Below are 17,064 nucleotides of genomic sequence, written 5' to 3' on the forward strand. Positions count from 1 at the left end.
CAGACACAATTATCCACTCACTGAGGCATTGACTGGAACTTTTTCATCAGGCTTGCAATATATTTTCAGAAGTTAGGAGAAGAAAGAAAGAAAAAGAAAGGATAACAGTGGAAAGATATTATCACCCATGGATAAAGCAGCAAGGTTTGATTGTAGATGTCCTTAGCCAAAGTGATTGTCTTGATCCCTCAGGAGTGAGGAAGAGCCCATAAAACAAATCATATAATGGGTTAATATATGCTCAGGCTGCGTGGGAATGCCCAGGTAACTCCACTGTGAGGGGTGTTTTACACTGTCTGATACAACACTGGTGGATGAATTCCATCAGACTGTGGATCATGTACAGGGCAGATGGCCCCAGAAATGAGTCTGGGGACACTTTAGGAGTCTTTGATGGTTTATGACACCTTCTAAGATATGACAGCTGCTTCACATCAGCTTAGCTGATCTAGTTACACCCCATCAGACAGGATGAATCCCTTCAGCTTTACATGTGAATGCCTCAATGTCTCCCTTAGAGGAGTTTTCACACCTGAACCAGTTGTGTGAGGAAAGACATTAGCATGGTAAAAAGCACCACTCCTCCTCAGGATCTACTTCTTATTGACCTCTTTCCTTCTCTGGCCCAAAATCTGGCTTGTAGCTTAACAAAGGATGACTTATTTGCCATCCTCAGGTGCTCAGCCCTATGCACTTAGGCTGTTACCTCTCACATCTTCAGCAAAGCACACACAGCTTTTGCAAATGGCCAATTGTTTGAACCATTAACCATTAATATTTCAGTCTCACAAACCATCAATGTCATTTACATATTACCAAATGCTTCCTCTTTAATGGAAAATTACTTTCTAAAATTTTTTTGGTCTCAGTGTTTGGTGTCATTTAGACCATCACAGGTTATATATTTTAATTCACTTTCTATATCTAAAGTTTTCCTCCAAGACTGTAGGTGCATTACAATTCTGTTCAAATGATAGAATTTGAAAATCTTCATAGAATTATTAACAGTGCAGTAGCTTTTCACCTTTGACAGTTTTTTCCTATCCCTAGTGTCAAAGTTAGAAATTTTCTCATAGCTAATTAAATCTAAATATGTGCCCTTTCCAAGAATCGGCATTCTTGTAACATATTCTCCTAATTGTTAGAGCTGAAGTACACTGAAATGGGAATTGGTTTAGTTAACACTAGTATTAACACCTCATAAAAATTTTATGTTTAAGATTTTGTTTGAGACAATCCTGATCCCCTAAGCAGATCACTTTGCCACGAAAGATCAGGCAGGTCAAGCAGGATCCTGCTTTTCTAACCCCATGTGGTCTCGGCCTGATGCCCTGCTTGTCCTGCACATTCTGTGTGATTCCCTACAACTGCAGGGAAAATACTCACCAACAATATCTTTTCAGTGTTAGGGAGTTTAGGCATTACTTTATTCTGGCCAGGATGTGCAATAGAAATTCTTTCATAGACACATGCCTGGGCAGTGAAAATTTTCCCATTTTTCCTATATTTATACAGATAAAACCCAAAGAAATTCTTGTTCATGGATCTTAAATGATACAGTTCTTAGTATATGATCTCTTATTTGTTATCCCTTCACCTTTCATGCTAATTTGGTCCTCTTATCAATCTTTTCCCAGACCAGGTGTTTGTGATCCCTCCAGGGGGTGGTGTTGCTTAATGGTTATTTATCTCCTCTGTATCTTCTGGCTACTCCCAATCTATAAATCTTGAGTTCAATTTCTACTCTATAAACCTTGAGTTTCATCAACCCCCACCTTATGAATGGAGTTTTAGGAAGAGAAATTTCAATTCCCTTTTCCAGCTTCAGCAGTATGATCTTGTCCTTTGTCTTACAGCTCAGTTTGTGTATAAATATAAACCACAGACATTCCCTCAGCGCTGCTTTCTTGTGCCACATCTCCTGTTTTTCTGGGAGTGCTGTAGGTCATTTACTGCAGAGGAACAATACAGTGACATGGAGCACACAGAGGAGTGGCAGCAGCAAATAATGTCAAGAAAACTGAGAAATGAGAAATGGTTTTTAGTTGGAAATCACGGTTTTAGATCAGATCATGTCTTTGTACCACTGCAGAGTAGCAAGCTAGCTTTTGATATTTTTCACATTAGAGACAACAGCTTGCTTTTGTCTTCTTCTTCTTAGAAGATGGATTTTCATACAGAAAGGTCAAGCATTCAACTGGATTTATTATTTCCAAAATTTTTCAATGTTAGATACAAATAGTTTTCATAAAATAGAAATGTAGAAATTATATTTTCATACAAATTTTAAATAAGCCCATAAGTTACATATATCATAAAATGTATTTACTCATGCAGCACTGGAAATAGTAGCACCTCTGTCTGAATGTTTTCGGTGTAAAGGATCTATATTTTCACACTTACATGATGTAATTTTTTAATCTTTTATTTATTTGGTCCAAAACTTACATTAAAAGTAAATTTAAGACATTAAAGGTTGCACCTGATATGGAAAATACAGTGCTTGTAGGCTAGAAAATATTTTCCTGTGACAAGGAAGCTGAAACTCTCTACAAAATTGCTTTAATTGCTTTATAAACCAGCTGCTCTTTCCACTGTAATTTTCTCAATGAATGCTACATCCTCTTGCCAGCTACCATTGACAGCATTAGCTGCCTTGTCAAAGTGAAAATCTTTCTTGTTTCCTAACCATCTGTGTCTTCTGGTCCTCATAGCTTTCCGCTGTTCTTCATTTTGTTGCCTAAATGTAGAATAAACAAATTGGAAATTTATCAAAATCCTCTCCCATACAAAAATAAATCAGTCCTTAGTTCTATTAAAAAAGTCTATCCAGCACAGATTTACAAGGAGTTGACAGTAGTTCAGGAATAAGATAAGGACATTTAAGGAGAATCATCTGGGCTCTTTCATCATTTCCTCCAAGTTATAGATGCAAACACATAAACCTCTTTTTGTTTTCATGTCTACTTTTTCAGAGAAATACTACATTTTCATGTGTGTAATAAAAATGATAGAAAAAAAGTTTTTCTTTTGAAATGGGCTTCATTCAAAATCTTTTGAATTGTTCTGTTGAATCTTGCATGTAAGTTCTTTTTCACACATTTCAATTCTTTTCTGAAGAGTTTGATTTCAGAATAAATAGAAGTTAAATTTATTTAAGTATCCCTTCACTTTTTCCCTCTGTACTTTAATTGGTAATAAAATAGTACTGTCTGAGACCTGATTTCCATAGTTACACAAGCCTTGCCATGCCATGGTTCCATTTACTTTAGTAAAGTTACATTTAATTTGCATCACTGTAATGGAATTATTCTTGTCCAGTCCTTTTCCAAATGTGTATATGAAGCAACTAAACAAGGAATTGAAAGTCTAGTAATGGGAAGTGTGCACTCTTTCACTGTGGCAATTTAAAAAATTTATTCAAAGCTGGGGAAAGAAAGAAATACATCTTTGGCAGAAAGAGCCTCCCACTTACAACTTATGTTCCATTACACGAGTCTGAAGTGTCCAGGAACCCCAATGTCTACATATTTACCCAGCTGTTTTCTGGTGGGGTACTTTCACTGGCAGCCTAGGCTGCAGTAAGGAGATGAGACTCACCACCTGTAGCAGTCATGGAGGAAAAAAGCTGCTATCATCATCTCCATTAACTTGGGAACTGCCATGGGACACAGGCTTTTCTGAGAAAGGTTAGATACTCAGAGTGCTGTTTATGTCAGTGTACAGGAAACCTTGGGATATATCTCGTCTGTTCTACAAGCCAATACAATCTAAAAATAACCTTAACAGATGTAAAAAACAAATTCAAATCCATTAATATATTGCAATTAAAAATATAAAGGTGAATTCTTAAAAATCCCTGACTATGTGGGGTTTTAAATTCTGTTACTTCAATAGCAGTGTTTTTAATAGATTTGTTTCCATGAAAGCAGAGTCTATTATTTAGTAGAAATGGTCTCATTCTTTACCTACATGTTCAAAGAGTCTGCAAGTTAATCAGAATACAAAATGTATCTGGAACATTCTCATCACTTTAAATACCTATGAACTGTTGTGACATTATGGAAAGCTACAAAGGACTTGAGGAGCAGAGGTAATGGAGTAGAAGGCTTTTTTCCTAAAGTCTTCCAGACATTTCCATTTTAAGCTTAGAGTAAGAAGCAATTTACTAAATCAGCCCTTTAAAATTATTGGTCCATTATCTTGGAAAAAAATATCATTTTCCTAGAAGGAAAAAAGAAAAAGAAAAGTAGTGCCCAAAATTACATCCATGTTCTCTTTGTCCTCATATATGATCTGATTTTAGGGGATTTGGTCCTCCAAAAGACCAGTCAAATTTAACTGCTTGAATCACAGAATGTTTCCCACTAGACTAATAAAAATTAAATCAATATGATTTTTGGTTATAATTAAATAAATGTCAAATTTTTGTTCAAAAGTGTAACTTAGGACATATATTTCATAATGAAGCATGTATATCAGTATTAGTTACATTTATCCTCATCCCTATTTTGGGGAAAATATTTTTTTCTTAGAATTTCCAAATTTTCCAGTCTTTAAAATGTGAAATAAATTAAATAAATGATGATTGATGAGGATGGTGATGATGATGATAAATTAAACATCGGTAACAAAGGACTGATGTTTTTATTTTTATTTGATTTGATAATTTGGGATTCTTTTGGGTTTTTTGGTAAGTCAGAACCTGAACTTAAGAAAAACCTATGTGGAAACCACATATATTCTCTCATGAGGAATAGCATGGGTCATAATAGAAAGCCAATCTGTTTTATGTGAACCAGGGAGACACTCCATTTACACTTACATTACACATTAAGGCCTGTATTTTTTGCTACATCATAATTCCTACTTGGGACAAAGCTCTCCTCAGCCTGTAGTTTCCCTCCAGCAAAACAAGACGTGCATCAGATGTAAAACATGACTGAAAAGTCAAAAGGTAGTATACAAAAGTAGAAATTAGGAAAATTGACCAGGAAATACAGTAAGTGCACAGAGACAAAACCAGAAACCCTGAAATGTAATATAAGTGTCAATTAGTAGAGAATACAAAGAAAAACAGGAAAAAATTCTACTTATATTTAAAAGGAAGATAAAAGCAAAGGAATATAAATATTCATTAATTATTATGACTGTTAAATAGTAACAAATTAATCAAGATGTTTGAAATATTCAAAATCTTCATGCTTCCACCTTCACAGGAAAGAGAAAGCGACAAAGAGAGGAACAAGGAAGAACACTGGAAGTAACAGGCCAATTGGCATAACTTTGTCTCCTTCAATATTTTGGAGCCAGTTATTAAACAATTTGCAATAAACAAAACCATAAAGAAGTAGTAATGGCAGGACACAGTCAATACAGACTTTTCAAGCATGTTCTATATGAACCTCCCTACTTCAACCCAACCAGTGGCATGATGTAAAGGATAGTCAAGCTTTGTACTAAATCTGAAATCTAAAAGGACAGTTTAGTCTGTCGCTCACTCACAAGCACAGGAGAAGGACAGGCAAAGTGCAGATGTATTTTAGGTCATACTCAGGTCAACATTTTTGAAAATGCCATTGTTGTTGTAACAGACAGAAAAATTATACCTTTGTGCACCAGACTAGGCTGGTTTTAAAAGGACTGTAAGTTATTGAAGACAGGATCATAATATGATCTTTTAAAATTTAGACTTCAAATAAAAAAAAACCAAATACAACAGAAAGGAGAATTTAAAGAATTATATTTTAGATTATGAACTTGAATTAAGTAGTACAAAGAAGAGAAAATATCTACCTATGTGTAAGTAAGACAAAAACCAGTAGTGTGATACACGAAATCAACCCCATAATATTACAAGAGAACATGCACATACAGAGAGAAGTTTTCTCAGGTGGGGTCGTCCACGGTGTCTAGTTTTGACCCTTATTGTTCACATATATTTTTAAAAATGGGAGATTTTTGAGAGAAGAGACAAAGATTTTAAATGGCATAGCTTAGTAAAAAAATGTTGGAATAAAGGCATCAATTTCAGTTTAGAGAAGAAAGAGAAGACATTTATTTTAATGACTTCTCATATGGTGCTGGTGAAAAAGTGTTGTTGTGGCTTTTGTGAGACTCCTTCAAACCTGTGGTTATCATCTTCAGAGGTCAGAATCCTAGCAGGTTTTAGCTTCACATCAGTGTCTCTAGCTCCCTGAATGACATTTTGTAACTTTTCAAGATACAAGATAACATTCCGCTAGTTGGAGCAAAATGGTATAGTTCAGATAGTCTGCTTAAATATCATTAGTATGCCCTTTGACTCAAACATTCAAACAGTCTATTTATTTCTCTTCACCTGACATGAAAACCACATTAAGACTTCCTGATTCTTTGCCAGTTTTCTAGTCAGAGAGAAAACACTGGCAAGAAAGAATATTTAGCTGATCATAGTCACTCACTTCCTGGATATGTTCCACAAGATTTGTCTGGAAACTGGCTGGAAGCTCAAGAGTGATGTCATCTGTGTTTCATGTATCTTAGTCTATTGCAATGGGAGACCTTAATATTCTTGATGCCAAATCTTGCAAATGTTCAGTCACGCATTTCGCTTCAGAATGAAGCAACCAAAAACATCAGATGAAAGTGTCTATTCATCAGAACTGAAATATTCACACCTCAATAAGGAGCCAAGAAGAGATCTGGTATTGAAGCAACATATGAAGGAACTGCACATTATGTCAAATATTCACCAACAGTCTGATCATTTCTTACTGTCTTTTCGCATGTAACTTTGTGAATGGAACAAGAAATATCCATTATGGAACTGTCTCCAGGTAGTTTTACATTTACCATTCCTAAGCAATTTCATAAATGAGGCCTGGCTGACGTGTCACAGCCACATCTCTGAAAAGTCACAGAATCACAGAATATTCTGAGTTGGAGGGACCCAACAAGGATCATCAAGTCTGTCTCTTAAGTGAATGGCCCAAATGGGGATCATCAACCTTGGAATTATTAGCACAGTACTCAAGTAATTTTATTAAATCACAACCATGTATGTAGCATCTCAGGAATTTATACATTCTGTATTACCTGATTTTGAGAATAAACCCTTTTGATCAATATAAGCATGATGCAAATACCCAGTGCATGCCTTCTGTTGTATTATTAAATGTTTTTGTTAAATATTTTGTGTAGAAAATTTCCCCATGTTAGAATATTTCTAATTACTCTTATGCCTAATTTTTAACACATTGTACTTCACTATTTCTGGATTATTTTTATATTCTGTATCAGATGAAGATAATACTGCAGAGGTGTAATCAAGTCTGTGTATGTCAAGGAGCCTCAGCTGAGCAAATGACATATCTGAAAGCTCAGGTCTATAGCACTGACAAAATTCACTGGGGCCATATCTTCAAAACAGGTATTGCTGAGAGAAATGAAAATCTGTAAGACACAGATGATTCGAAACATAAAATGGCTCTGATATGAAGAGAAACTGGATACACTAAGATTCTTCTTAAAGTCTTGGGAAATGGAGACAAATCTGTGCAAGACATTATGGATGGCAGATATAGTATGGTGCACTAAGATATAGCTTAAGTTAACATAGCTTTTGAACACAAAAAGAAACACAAGAGCTGTGGAAAAGACTATTTTACTTTAAGATGAGTAGAAAGGGTCTAATCTGAGGCAAGGAGAGTACAATTACAAAGCTGTTATGGCAGTGAGAATCCTTTTCATACTAAGTGTCTAGTTTTTTTCTAAGTATCAGTAAGTGCTATCTTCTCCCTGATACACTTTTGTAACCACTACTGATTTTAACAAAAAAAGAAATGCATGAAAAATATTAGTCTTTTCTCAGAAAACAGAATGTGTAGGACATGATCCCTGGTGGTTTTGCTGGGGGTTTCATTTATTTTTATTTTTTTTATTTTTTTGTTTGTTTGTTTGTTTTTTGTCCTGAAAGAGAACAAAAAAGTACATGGAAAATTAGACAGCAATAAAACCAAAATCCCAAAATTTTATTTCACATGATGTTCTTTTCTGGAAAGAACATAATCAAGATGTATTTTTCCAGTTTTCTATTTGTTTATATGGGAGGCTTTTATGAGTTTCATGTCCTGTGTATTGCCAAAGATTATGCTATAAAAGCCCTATGACAGGTCAGGTCTGTTGAAGAGGAAGCAGTCTTGCTAAAGGAAGGGGAATTTTTTTCCTTTGTGTTTCAGATTTTCTGCTCTCTATGCTTCCATCAAATTCATCTGCTTCTTGCCAGTTAGCTGTTTCAGATGGATGACAAATTTAGTTTCTCCTTGCAAGCAAATGAAACTTGACAAGCTGGATCTAGGCATCCAGGAAAATTACAACACTGAAAGCCCTGACAGGATTTTAATCAAGAGTAAAAACATTCTTCTAACCGAACATAAGTTCATAGTATTAATGGTTTACCACAAAGACTTCTAATTTTTTAACCAGAGTAATTACATGCCCTATCCCTGGATTTACATTTTGTTTTTACTTCTTCCTTTTCTTTATTTCTTGAATTTATTCCAAAGCCCTTTGTATTAAGGCTTATAATGATAATATTCTTTGTCTTTTGAAATCCACAAATACATGTAAATAGATTTTCAGATTCTGTTGCTATGTTCCATTTAAAAGTCAAAAATATTTCTTGGAATACAAGAGCAGATATTTCTTGTTCTGCTGCCTTTTATAGAAGCTGTTTAGAAATCATTTAGAAGATGAAATCTCTATATTCCCCATTGAAATACTCCAAATTACTTACTTTTTTCATTCCATTTTCTATAGTCTCTCTTCACCTATTCATAGGATTGTCAACTTCAGTTGACAATGCATTCAGTTTTCTGTTATATTCAATGTATCTTCTGAGGGAAAAATAGCCTTTTTCATAAAGTTTGGTTACATCTAGTTCTCTCTATATAATAGTCTTTCAATATTTCATCTGAATTATATCTCTACTTTAAAAAAAAACAACCTTCCAGCTAAAAATATTCCTTTAATAAAACTCAGTCAAGAGGATCCCATCTTTACCTTGGCTATGTTGGTAAATGCATAACTAATCTGGAATCTAATTGAATGGAATCATATTTAATTAAATAAATAAAATAAATATAGTAGTTTTTGTTGGAGGGGACCCACAAGGTGTCTGGTCCAACTGCCTGAACTTCAGGACTGACTGAAAGTTAAAACATATTATTAAGAGCATTGTCCAAATGCCTCTTAAACACTGACAGGCCTGGAGCATTGATCACCTCTCTAAGCAACCTGTTCCAGTCTTTGACCCTCTTGGTAAAGAAATGTTTCCTAATGAAATGTCTAAACCTCCCCCTCATGTGGCTTTGAACTACCTACATGAGTCCTACCACTGGATACCTGGGAGAAGTGATGTCCCTGCCTCAGAAAACTGTAGAGAGAAGTGAGGTCTCTCAGCCTCCTTTTCTGCAAACTAGACAAGCTCAAAATTCCCCTCTGCTCCTCACTGGACATTTCCTCCAGCCCCTTCACCACCTTTGTTTATCACTTCCTTTGGACACAGTAAAAGACCATTACATCCTTCTTAGATTGTGGGGCCCTGATCCACTGCCTGTGGTGAGGCTGCATCAACAGCGAGTACAGTGTAATAATCACATATTTTCCCCAGTGATCATGCAGTGTTTGATGCACTCCAGCATCATCTGGGCTGCCAGGACTCACTGCTGACTCCTGTCCAGCCTGCTGCCAACCAGCCTCCCCACACCCCTTCTTGCAGAGCTGCTCTCCAACCACTCCTGTTCCCATTTATGCTTGGGTCTGATGTTATTCTATCTTGGGTGTAGAATCTGGCATCTGTTCTGGTTAAATTACATGGCATTATTGTTAAGTCATCAATCATACTAAAAAGAAAGATTATGATCTCTCTCAGGCTCCTTCATTAGCTTTCCACCATGTTCATTCCCTCACTAAAATGTAGTTTAGCACAACTAGACATACAATAATTATTTCAGAGGTAATCTTGGCAAATTAAATAGTTCACTGATTATACATCATGATAATATAATGCTAACATTGCTAACATGATAACATAGTGTTAACTCATTAACACAGTGAGATAAAGTACAGAGTTTGAGACACAGAATTTTTAGCAAGGTGCAGATTTTTCATCCCAAATCTAGTCTGAGTATTGCAAGAGAAGAATGAGAGCCTTTTGTTGCATCCTAAAGCTCCGTGTGGTTGGCTCTAAAGGAGGACATCCACCTCCCCAACTCACTCCTTGAAACCTTGGATCAGAGCAGCAGTACCATAACTGTCAACCCCATTCAATCTGTCACCTTGTTCCCGGGGGTACATGCAGTAGAGGGAGGAGGTGACCCACAGAATCCATCCAGTGTCAATTCTTAAGAAAAAAGGTTGGGTAAAATGACATGATGAGAAAAGAATCTGCAGGCAAAAGAGAAAAAAAAATTCTTAATTCCTGTTCCTGATTCACTGTGATTCTTTGGCCATCTGTGGTCGATGGATATTTGTAAGTACCCCAGGTATCCACCTCATCATTGACATCAACAACAAAGGTGTATGACTGACAAAGATCTTTCAGGAAAGGAATCTTTAGTAATGAGAAGTAGCTGCAAACACCAGGAGGAGACAGTGTTGTGCAAATACTCATGGACAGAGAATTAATTAAGAAATAAAAAATAAATTCAAACAAACAAATAAACAAAAAAGAATGCAGTAACCCCACCTCAAAACACCTATAATTATTTTTGGAATCTTCTCCACAGAGTGACATTCAAGGGGGTTAGAATACAAACAGTATGACTGCTTGCTGTTCAAATAGCAACAAGGATTTTGATTCAATGGATTTTGCAGTCAACCTATCAATCTTTTGTGGTCCTTGCATGTTTATTTCTAGTTGATCAAATGATTCAGGAACCTTGCATTGTCAGATTCCCCTCTAGCATACCTGGAAGATTTTCATGCTTGCTATGTCTATCCACTGTGGAGACTGGAAAGATAAACTGATTTTTAAACTGAGTGAGCTATAGAGTTATCAAAATGAACATTTCCACTCTGTTATCATGAATGTATGGGTTTCCTTTCTGGAGAATGGCTGTTCTGTATTTTTTTAAATACCACTTGGTAAATTATGTATAAGCTGTTCATCTTCTGCAAAATATTTAGAAGTCTTGATGACATCCACCGTACAGATGGCTACTTTTTATCAGGTGCAAATTCAGGCCAACAGTTACTTCAACACTAGGTGATATACCGGTTTCATCACAAAGCACTCTAATATGTATATGTAGGTATACTATACACTATAATGTGTACAATGAGTGATTTATTACAGCTAAAGCCATTGTTTTCTTGAAGACAAAACTAAATCCCCTAGATGACAGACAGCATTTAAAATATGTAGCAAAAAGACCAGGAATTTAAAATGTGCTATTCTCCTAATTCATTAAAATACAGTCTCTGTGGGGCATCTTCTAGTACCTGTTTACACAGTGATAGCAGAGAAGGAGCAGTGCAGCTCTGCAGCAAAATAATGGTCTTTTAAAGTAATTAAGAACACTGCAAAACTGAAGAATAATTTTTGTATTTTACAACAGAAACTACATATTATAATTAGATAATTGAATTTGATACCAGAACATATAGATGAACTCATCCCCATGCAGGTACTTTGCTGTTGGGTAGGCCAGTGTGTTCTGGAGAAATCAAAAAGCAAAAACCTTTCATTTATGCTTCCACCAGCAGTGCTTCCTGAAAAAGAAATCAAAAGTGCTTAGAATTATGAGGCTGAAACCGTGATTTATACAGAATTTTGAATCAGTCTCATTTACTTTCAGAGAATTTCAATATGTACTGAGTCCTTTTCTTAATCAGTGTTACAGGCAGACTGCATTTAAGGGAGACAAGCCTTTCATTCTTTGATCAGTTTCTGATTCTTACAGTTCCTAAAATCAGATAAAAGAACAAAATTAGTGCACACAGGTGTTTGAAACATTCCGTGAGACACACAGATCATAGTGGTAAACTACTAGAAATTAAATGCTAAATGCTAAATGAACAAATAGAAAACCTAAAACAGCTCATTGGCATTAGAAATCAAAACTTCCTGAGAAAAAATTAAGACAGAACTATTTGATATGTTTAGTATCACTGGATATCAGATACAATATCAGACATGATATCATATGGAAATTTTATATATGTGTTTTTTTTAATGTTTCAATTTTAAACATTTTACATCACTTAGAGAAGATATAAAAAATAGATCAGTTCAGTTGTATTAATATTTTCCTCCTTCCAAAAAACTTGCTTTGCTAAGCAAAATTTAAGTGTTTCATTAAAACAAAAAGCATAGAGATATTTGGGTTCCTAAGTTAAGGAGAAGCATTCAGTGTGTCCTCTTAGGTCTAGACCTCTTAGGTCTATTGATCAGGAAGTTCACAGAGTTTTATTTCATGAAGGAGCCAGAGGTTTATGGCAGTGGTATAGGCATACATCCTAGTCAGGGAAGAGACATCTCTCCTAGCTGCCGTTCTTCAGGGAAATTCATGACTCTGCATTGCATTCTTTGATTCTATTTCTAATTTATTTTCAGTGATTTCATGACAGAAACTCTCCACATCCTTTTAAAAATGGTACTAAAAATATTATATATGTCAGGATGTAATGCATTCTGAAAACTGGTTCACATATGTTCAGGAAAATGCCAACAAGAAGTGAAGATTGGAGTCTTTTTTCCCCCTTGGATTAAAAAAGTTTGCCTAAATTACATGCACTAATTGAAGATCTAGCCTTCTATCCAATACTGAATTGGCTTTTTTCTCACTTTAAACTTACCATCTCAAGTCACATATTAAGGGAAAATTTAAATGCATTTTATGTGACATTTTCCTTTTGGTTTGATATCTCCCTATTTTCTCATGGAAAATAAATAATTTTAAATGTGTTTGAATGTTATTAAGACCTGTATATAATGTAATCATCTGACATGTTTCTAGAGGATTAACTTCCTCCACTTTTCTCATTTCTATCATCCAAAGGAAATGATATTCCAGACATTGAATGTGAATTTGATTATAGTTCTGTAGAAATGTATTCATGCAAATAGAATGCACAGAATAAATAGAATAGAAATATAACTAACACACATATTTGTAAATTGTTTTCAAAGTAAATTAAAATAAAATATAAAAAAAAGAATACTTGAACCTGCAAATATTTCATCAATCAAGCACCATTGATCCCATATGCTTCCCATAAACAACATCATTACTGAAGTATGTATAGTCAGTGTCATTAATTATACCAGGCAATCATTAATCTACAAGCAAACACCATGCAGTAATGTTTTCCTACAATAAATACAAATATATGTGTATTTAAACCAATATGTCCATAAATATACATACACACATGCACCCGCATACACATATGTGCTATTGCTACAATATCTGTTTCATTTTTATTCACTTTTTGCTAATATTCAGAGGGATATTACTTGTCCTCACTGAGAGCTATGTTGTCCTTCTTTCATGCTAATTTTCTGAATTTTCATGAGGAATTTTCTGATTTTGATACCTTCTTTTGTCATTACTACTTTATTAATATGTTATGATTGAAGTTGATTACGATTTAGTAAAGCATAGTAAAAATTAGATGATTGCAATTAATTTATTTTGTAGGATTTTCTGGCCTGTATTTGGTATTTAGTGAGTTGTAACCTTTATGGAGATTTATTATGAAGAAAAGAATAAGACAGAAACCCATACTCTAAACCACTGACCTTCCATGTTGCATTTATATTTTGTTAAAGCAAAGCAGTTCCAACTCAGACCAGCATATTAGGCAAACAAATTTAGAAGATCTCAGTTGCTCATCTGTCTATATAATGCTCAATATCTAAACAGGGGATGTATTGTAGTGACAACTGACATTCAAAGAGTGGGCTTGTAATTGATATCATCCATTGTAGAAATGGCACTAGGAACTGCACCAGGGGCAGATCTTCCACATCTGGTTTTGATAGACAGATATCAACACATTTTTTTTAGATCTTCTTCCAACACAGGCATTCATGTGGGGAAAATAATTTAGGTTATATTACAAGCAGCAAGTGCCACTCCCAGTGTTTTCATGCTCATTTAAAAAAATATGCATATATATATATACCTCAAGCTGTATAAAAAATTCATTTTCATTTTTACATGCTAATAAATGCTCAGTTTTGAAAGCAAACAGCCTCATAATGAAAATCAGAATAGTGTTCTTTTTGGGAATTTAAAAAGCTAATGGAAAGAGGATTCCTTATAAGATTATTTTTGCAGACGTTCCACAATATAATACTCATCATACTAAAGCACTGACAGAATGGTCTAAAATGAAGAAAAATTAGATGAGTTTAAAGAATCTTTTGTAAGTTTAAACCTCAGTATATCCTGGAGCAGGGGCTACACCTTTTGATTTCCTAGTTGTACATGCTGCAAAAGCAGAAAAGTAAAATTAACTTCCCTTCTTTGCAGGGTAAAATGTAAAATCAGCATTATTTCTCATGAAGGAAGTATGATTTCTCAGGCTTAATATTTAGCAGATTTGTCTGTATTAGATTAATGGTTAATATTCTGAAAAATTAGATAAATAAAACATTATTGCAGAACTTCAATCTGTACGAGTTTTGGTTTGGTAAAGGCACTGAAATTGCAATTTTTATGAGGTGTTTCTAGTTTTTTCAATATAGGTGCCATGTCACTGCCAAAACTTAGATGCATATTTCAAACACATTGTAAGTCACATCGTAATCACTCTTATCTCAGAAGACTATTACTGTCCTTTGTATTTTGGTGCAATTTTCAAACTGCTTGATGATATTAAAGGATAACATGAATTCAAAGTTCAATTTGTTACAAAAGATTCTGGACACATTTAAACATATATATAAACTACCCATCTGGTAGCTATAAAAACCGTCTTTATTGTTACTGACTGATTAATTATACACTGCTCTCTTACACAGTCATGCCAATGGTCATCAAATGTTTCAGTAGATAAATTTGCCAACTGTCACTTTTATTATTGAAGAGACAATGGTGATTAAAAAAAAAGCTGATGGGTGACTAGAACAGAGTGACAGAGTCTATCTTGCCACCAAACCAGAAAGGCTGCATTAATGGAAAAGTACGGTTTTGATAAAATCCATTAGTGTCAAAGCCTCCAGAAGGAGAGTAAAGCATGTCCGTGATGATAAAAAGACCTTTCATGCCAGTCAGATTCAGTAAGACTTCCTGGGTGGATTCACATTTATACTAAATGGTGCATAGCTTTTTGCCTAAGCTTAAACATAAGTGACATCAGCCTCTTCAGCCTAGAATAAGAATATTCATAAGAGGAATAATAGTTTAAAATCATATGTCATCAGAATAATTTAACTGACATAATTCACGTCTGTATAACTTTTCTATATATTTGAAACCTTAAGCATTTTTCCAGGTTTTCAGATTTTAAAAGCTTCAGTATGCTTGACAAAAATATTTGATAGCATCAAGACAGAAAAAAAGAATAAAATAAATAATAATATTCTATCTGTCATGCACCCCAAATGCAAAGATACCTGGTAGAACAACATAGGTCGTATTAGTAATATGTCAAATTGATAAGATGTGATCAACTGTGTTAATGATTTATAATGCCTTTGGTCTCCATCACATACTTATCCTTATCTTCCACACAACAAATCAAAATACCTTGTACTTTCCAAATCTGAAAAAGAATAGGTTAATTTTCATTTTACAGGAAGCACAGGACAATGAGCAAGTGTCTGTCTAAGCTACTGTCTTCTCCAGTATGGATGAAATCGTTGTTGACCATAGATTTACAGTCACACTGATGAAGTGCCATTTTAAATGAAAGGTGAATGTGATTGATGTGATTAGGTAACCCCATAGCAATGAGTTAGACTGATATGCCAGAAAATAGTACACTGATCATGATAGCCTTGTCTTGAATCTTCAATAAAAGAAAATTAAGAATAATCTCAGGTGTCATTTTAAATATAGCTATAAAAGCTGGTACGCTGACGCCTGGGAGAAAATGCAAAGGAAGCAAGCAGATGGCCTGGAAACTTAAAAAGGCAACATCAGCTGATTCCTGACAGCAGGGAGGTAGAGATTTGGCAGCTTTTACAATCTCCAGTTGTGGTTTTCATTCTCATTATGTGGAAGTCCAAGTCTTTCTCTCACCACAGACTGTTACTAAGGTTCTATACTTCTTACTTCTATACTGGCCACCAGTTGTTCTTATTTCATGTGTCATCAGGTCACTAGAGAGAGGAATAGGAATTATATGTACTGCTGAGTGATTATAAGGTATAGAAGACTGATTAATGTATATACTTGAATTTGCTGACCCCTGAAGTTGGTGCTCTGAATGCCTTTCAATACAAGGTTTTGCTGACACAAAGGCAGGAGGTATGGATTCAACAGATAAAAAGAGTATGAAGCCAAGGCTGAAAGAATCATTCAAATGACTGCCCAGCCCTTCCCTTTTGCAGAGACATTTGCTGTGTGTCAAAGTAGCAGCATCTTCTTGCACGTGCATTCTCTCTCTCAAACTTTCTGGTACTTTTCTTCTACCTGTTCTGCTGATTACTGACTGCTCTGTGTTTACTGCTATGTTTGGTTGTTCCATGGTTCTTCCAGGACTGCACAGGTGATGAATGCTGAAACATAGACTGCAAAACCTGCCTTCAACCATAAAGATGTCAGAGGAAGACTATGCTGTTTGGACTCAAAATTATATAACTATAGTCCTGAGTTTCCTGCTTTCCATGGGAAGAAAATCATGCCTGGTACTGAAAAGAAATATTAAAAAAACAATAATTTAGAAATGTAATTTTTTAAACATCAGAGGCTACTAAGTTCTTTGATGGACTCGATGGAGGACTATATGAGCATTTTTCTCTCAGTTTTTTAAATTTAAAAGACTTTATAAGTTCATTAGGGCTGTTCTGTTTTGTAGCATGTGACCTGAACCACCTCCTGCAAGCCCATACCTGAAGAAAATTAAGCC

This window comes from Pseudopodoces humilis, chromosome 5, assembly GCF_049639895.1.
Source record: "Pseudopodoces humilis isolate 2021_Gansu_Grassland_sample_001 chromosome 5, ASM4963989v1, whole genome shotgun sequence".
In the NCBI taxonomy this organism is placed as follows: Eukaryota; Metazoa; Chordata; class Aves; order Passeriformes; family Paridae; genus Pseudopodoces; species Pseudopodoces humilis.